We start from the raw sequence: 6000 nt of genomic DNA on the forward strand, positions 1-6000 counted from the left end.
GTGTCAACGAGGCAGCAAGAAATCAAGCTCAAAAGAGGCTTCCCGATAAGGTAGAAACTGTCAGCTTTTCACGAAGCTTTTGGGAGATCTTTTCCGGGGACATACTTGGAGTTTTTCCAGAAGGTTATTAATCAATATAGAAGATATAATGTCATAGAATACGTAGGAGTCAAGAACCATCCAGAAATGTAGCAAGAAGAAGGCGTTCCTTGTCCAAGAAATAAGCTTCAGAGACAGAAATTGAGTCTCAGTCAAAACAAGACAGTTTGGTGGAAATCGTCTATGGATGGATTTTGGGTACATTTTTGGAAGGTTATTGCTGCTAAAAATATCAAGGAGAGTCCTAGAATGATTCCTCAAGATTTTGGGAAGATTACTAAGACTTGATGGCAATTTAATTGTGCACCGATCAAAGGAATCCTCAAGCAACTAGGGAAAGTCTTTAAAGCAGAATTGGAGAAGGAAACTTGGGCTGTGTTCCTCATACATATAAGGCATCTGCAAACGTGAAAAAAAGAACACACCCTCTACCTTCTCTTCTATCTCTCTTTCTTATTCATCCGCCACCATCTTTTTCTCTATTTGTTTTATTTTGGTTTTCAAAACAATGTGTAACTAACATTCTTTTTGTTAGGGGCAAGGTTTGAAGCCCCAATTATGTAGAACATATGTTTTGTTTAATCTAGTTTCTTGAATTTTGGGGTGAATTGGTTGTTTAATTCTAATTGATTGAAAACTTTTGCATGTGTTTGTTTTGTGGTTGCGAACATAGGATTTATGCATGTAATTGGAGCTAGGATTTAGAAAATAATTCACCTAATCATCTTGTTTTCTAATCCACAAGTATGCAAGCTTTGGTGCTTTTGAACAACTAGAAGAGCATGCTACGTACGTAGGCGTTCCACACTAGACTGCAACTCTATAGCCAATCATTTCCATGAGATCTTAATGCTTCAAATGTTGACACTAAATGTGTTGTTGATAGGATAGCCTATTTAGCTCAATTGTGTGTTCACGTAGACTAAGTACTTAGGGAAACAATAATAAGGGACATGATCTGCTCCGACTTGTTTCTTGGTTGGTTTCTGTTCACACCTTAGTAATTGAAACTGGGTTAACTTAACATTGTTCGAAAGTAATTGGTGGTGGATTTCCGAGTCTCTAACATCTTCTCCATATTATCTTTCAACTCTAAAATTTATTTTGCTTCCTTATTTTTCCTTTTATTTTAGTAGAAATTTAAAATCCCAAATCAGTTTCAACTTAGGATTGCAACGCACCCTTCTATCCCCATCTTGTCCTGCCATCTCTTTCCCTCTTGACCTTTTTCTTTTTCTTATTTTTGTTATTTGTTTTGTGTACATGTTAGTTAGTTTAAATTAGTTAGTTTTTATTTTGTGTGATAAATTGGTTACCCTCAATCTCTGACATCGAACGATCTTTGCTTACTTTATGTTACTAATGACTACATTTTGTAGGGTTAAGTTGAACACTTGATTTTAGCGTATCATGTATATATGCTTGTAGTTTTTAATATACGGGGGTTGGTTTTATGTTCCCTCCGTTGTATGTTTTGATTGAAAATAATAAAGACGTGAGGATGAGCCTCCCATTGGGTTCCAAATCTCAAAAAAAAAAAAAAAATAATAAATAAATAAATAAATTAGTGTATTTCTTTTTCTTTTTTTGAAATAAAATTAGTGTATTTCTAATTAGCCTAGACAAGTCTCGGATCCTGGATCTGAATTGGATCCTAATCCCTCATCCTCATGAAAATTGCTAAAAAAACAAGTCTTATGAGCTTCATTTTAAAAACTAATATAAATGAGCTGTAGAGCAACAAATTCTAGGTCCATCATAAGTTCAAGTTTATTTATTTATCCATATAATGCATTCAAATGCATATGCTCTACTGTAGTTAGAACTTAGGTCTCTCTACTTTTTTCTTATTTTCAAGAAAAAAAGGTGATCATGTGTTTCCCGTCCTCCACATTTGCTGATATGCTACCAGGGATATTGGTAGAAGAAACATTCACGTAGCCAAAAAATATTTTTGGTCCCTTATATCTATGATGTACGTTATTGACTTGGCTTTTCTTGTTTGATTTAGGTTTTGTGGAATTTGCTTTCAAATTGAGAATTGATGGCTTTTATACTCCATATATGTAACACCCCAATTTGCACCACACCAAATTGGAAGTGTTACAGCGCCACAAATCTTTAAGAACACAAGCTAAGAGGGCTTAACTCATGTCATAAAGAAACGCAAGGCAATTTAGTTTAAAAATTTGAATGGTAAGATTTGGCGGAAAGCGTAAAGAAGTTCCAAGTGTGGTGATATTGACCACGTTAGGTCCGTTAGAATGGCAACTCAAGGAATACTAAAAATAATGGGTTTTAGTTCCAGCCATCACTTTTGTGAAAGAACATAATAACAAAGTTATCAATCTAGAACAATGGAGAATAAGACTCATGAAACTCAAGTTGGTCTCGAACACTTGGTACACCAAATAAAAATTAACGGAAGGAAATAAGCAAAGATTGAGGTCATTACAATCAAACTGTCACCTCAAAGAAACAATGACAATTAAAACAGAGGTGATTAAATATGTGAATGCAATTATACCGAAAGGTTTAAGGTGATAACACAACACCCAGCTCAGTCCCGAAGTCCTCCTCAATCCTCGTGCACAGTACCTACAAGACCAACTATAGTAGGGGTGAGCTTTTGTCCTCGCTGCTCAAACATCAACCCTAGCTAGGTTTGAAAACCAAATAGTAATTGGCGCCAGTTGAGTAAAATGAAATAAAATCGATAGAAGCTTTTCCAATGTAAAATAAAATGGAAATCCAAGAGTACCTTGGTAAAATTCAAACCTGATGACCGGTGTAATGCTAGCCAACTACATCCTCACAAAAGATACAAATCTTCAACCATTGGTGAAGAGTAGCGAGAGTGTCCATTTATGCCATACCACCTAGATCTAGTGTCACACCTCAAAGGATGTCAGACACTATCATGTCCGTACAGCCCCTTCGGAGGTTTAGGGGATTGAAACCCAAGGAAGTTGCTATGCCCCGCTCACTCTCAAGTCATCCTCATCAACTCAAACAAGAAAATTTTATAAAGCATTTACAAACAATTACAGAATTCAGAAAAGCTGCTAACTAGGGTGAACCTCCCTACCTCGATTGTTAATTCATGGTGACATATCGATGCACATGAACTTCCTTTATGGTCCTCCATTGATTTCAGTCCAAAGCTTGGCCAAAGTCCTAGTATAACAGAAATCACAGATTTTCAGTCTCATGCTCCATTTTATGTGCAACCTTTACGATATCTAAACTCTCAATTCACTCATAACTCATAAGGACAGTAGTGACATATCAAGAAGTAGGATGAAGATAAGGTTTGAAATGAATATCTTAAAACTATGTACATTTGGGAACTCAGTGGAAGGATTTAGACCAAGTGTACAAGAACAAAGGTTGGAATGAGAGGAACTACTCAGGTTTGGAAAATTATTAAAATTTCAATTTCAAACCAATGGCCATGAAACTTTCCAGATTTAAAGGTAACAGGTTAAGGTAGATCATACTAAAATTTCATGCCATTTAGAGTTTGGGAAGTGAGGAAAAGATGAATACAAACTGACTGAACTGTTAGACTTTATAAAAATCTCAGCAGCATAGTTTACTTTGAAAATCACCAAGAATTCAATCTAACTCCAACTGAAAAGAAATCCATCTTAAAAAGACAATTTAGGTGTCTATTTTGAAACAAGTTCAACTCAAAGGGTGAATCCAACAATATCAAGGACAATTTATAAAACAGTCTACAAGGCAGATTGTAAAAGATGATCTTGTCAAAAAATTGAAACAGAGTAAGCTAATATTTCACAAGAGAATGAGATAAGATTTTGAGTGAGCTTAGAGGCACATGATATCTAATGATCACTATGTTATTGAACTTGAAACAATATATAGAAATTGAACAAGAAGGAAGATATTCGATATACGTCATGAAACTTACCAATTAGCACTCTTGTAAGTTTCGAAGCAAGATTAAGGTGAAGATCTCATGGGTTAAACTAAACATCACTGTAGGAACATGACCCATTGCGAGGATGAACTGAATTTGGAAGAAAATAGGACATGCAAACACAAATTAGAACCAAAATGGCAACTATATATCAAAACAGGATTTTCCCTGAACAATACGCGGTTTTACCTTGATTGAGAACAATCCAACCGTTGCATTGTTATGATTTACGAGCACAGCATAGAAGACATGATTTTGAACAAGTTTCATCAAGAAATCTTGATGAAAAGAATCCCAGATGTAGTACTAATCATCCATCGAAGTCGACTGACAGCAATAGTAACGAAACAGGATGTCACCCATGCAGCTTCCTCAATTTTGGTTCAAAAGGTCAAAAGGAAACAGAACAATAAGGTAGGCACGAGCGAACTCGTGGCTAAAGTCTAGGCTTTTCCCTTCTTTGAATGCCCCAGAATAGGCCACGTGCCCTAGTAAATATATATACAATTCTAGCTCTTTCAATGTCCTTCAGAAGTGCAGTAAAACAGTTTAGGAGTACCGAAAAAGTAAAGGGTAAATTACCAATAACTAACATTTCATAGGAGTAGTTCCCATGCGATCAATATTTTCCTATAAAGACGAAAATGGTATTATCATGTGCTATTCCTTGGTTTTCCACTTACTTGTTAACCTTTTTAAAAAAAAAAAAAAAAAAAAAAACTTTATCTCAAGCTTTTGAAAAAAAAAAACAAAACTAGCAAGCCTTCAACATGCCCAAGTTTTTCACCTAACGGTTACTTTAACAGGCTGAATCACTGCTGCTTGTTTCTTAATTCTAGGCTTAAAACTGGTTTTTTTTTTTTTTTTTGGTAAACGGTAAATTTAAAACTTCAGAACTTAACAGGATAATACACTATTGGATACAAATATTTAAGTAGATAACAAATAGGTGGGAATCTGACTTTATTTCTTCAAACATAAATACATGCTAGAAATTCAGAGCCTCATTCTCAGGTAAACAGCAAAAGGCTGTTTAGCTATCCATAAGAATGGGAATAGATATTTACTTGAATTGAAAGCACACTGCTACTCTACTTGAGAGAAGACTCTTCTGCTCTGTATTCTAATTTTTCTAGAACTTCTATCGAATATTTTTCGAATTTAGAACTGCTCTCTCCTTATTCTAATCTAGAATGGATATGGGATTTTTTCAAATGCCTTCTAAGAGAAGCTAAAGCTCCTTATATAGGGAGCGGAACTCAAACTAGAATTCAAAATACAAAAATGTACAAAACAACTCCGTGACTCTCTGCTTTTCTGTGTGCTCCTGCTGGTGGAGGTCGTACGGGGAAAAGCAAAAAGCTTGTTGGGTGAGAAGTGAAGTGTTTCTTACTTGACCCTTTTCTTTTGTGAAAAGGAAAAAGCAAAAGTAGCTTTAGAAAAGTCCAAAAGTCTACAGTTGCTATTTTGGTGCTGATTCTTCACCTGTAGCTTCACATGTTCTCGTCTGTTTCAAAATGGTGGCCAAAGACAAAGGAGTTATTGTCTGCCTGGGCCATGCGAGTTGTTGTTGCATTGTCCTCGATGTCTGTATCAACATACATTTTGTAGTGGTTGTCATTTTCAAGTTTTTCCACCCAGTGCATGCATGCCATTGTCGAGTCTATCTCTTTTCTGGTGAGAGATAGGAATAGGTCACTGCTGACTACGTCAGGATGATCGTACGCAGTGATAATTGTCTTTTCTCCTGCAGCCAGGAAGGTATTGTTGACATCTTCAGAGATGATCTTCTTCATGTATTCTAGGGCCATGGCCTTCATCCAGGGAATGCTTGAATTTGTTTGACCATTGTACCCGACACAGGCTGGTTGAAGATATTTCCTTTGAATAATTCTCACATAATGATATGGAGAAATATACTCAACCTCACCGTTTGCCTTCTGGATCCATTCTGGAGG

General features: G+C 35.9%; 1 long non-coding RNA gene across 2 annotated transcripts; it reads right to left on the minus strand.

Moving 5' to 3' along the window:
• Positions 1-2462: 2462 nt before the first annotated feature.
• Positions 2463-4393, minus strand: LOC112174675. Of its 2 annotated transcripts, XR_002926120.2 has the most exons (5): positions 4232-4393; positions 4034-4132; positions 3188-3276; positions 2861-3098; positions 2463-2709 (listed from the first exon to the last, which is right to left on the minus strand). It is a non-coding gene; the product is annotated as an uncharacterized LOC112174675 (long non-coding RNA). The 2 variants fall into 2 exon arrangements; XR_002926119.2 differs by having other exon boundaries at positions 2861-3276.
• Positions 4394-6000: the final 1607 nt, after the last annotated feature.

This window comes from Rosa chinensis, chromosome 6, assembly GCF_002994745.2.
Source record: "Rosa chinensis cultivar Old Blush chromosome 6, RchiOBHm-V2, whole genome shotgun sequence".
Lineage (NCBI taxonomy): Eukaryota > Viridiplantae > Streptophyta > Magnoliopsida > Rosales > Rosaceae > Rosa > Rosa chinensis.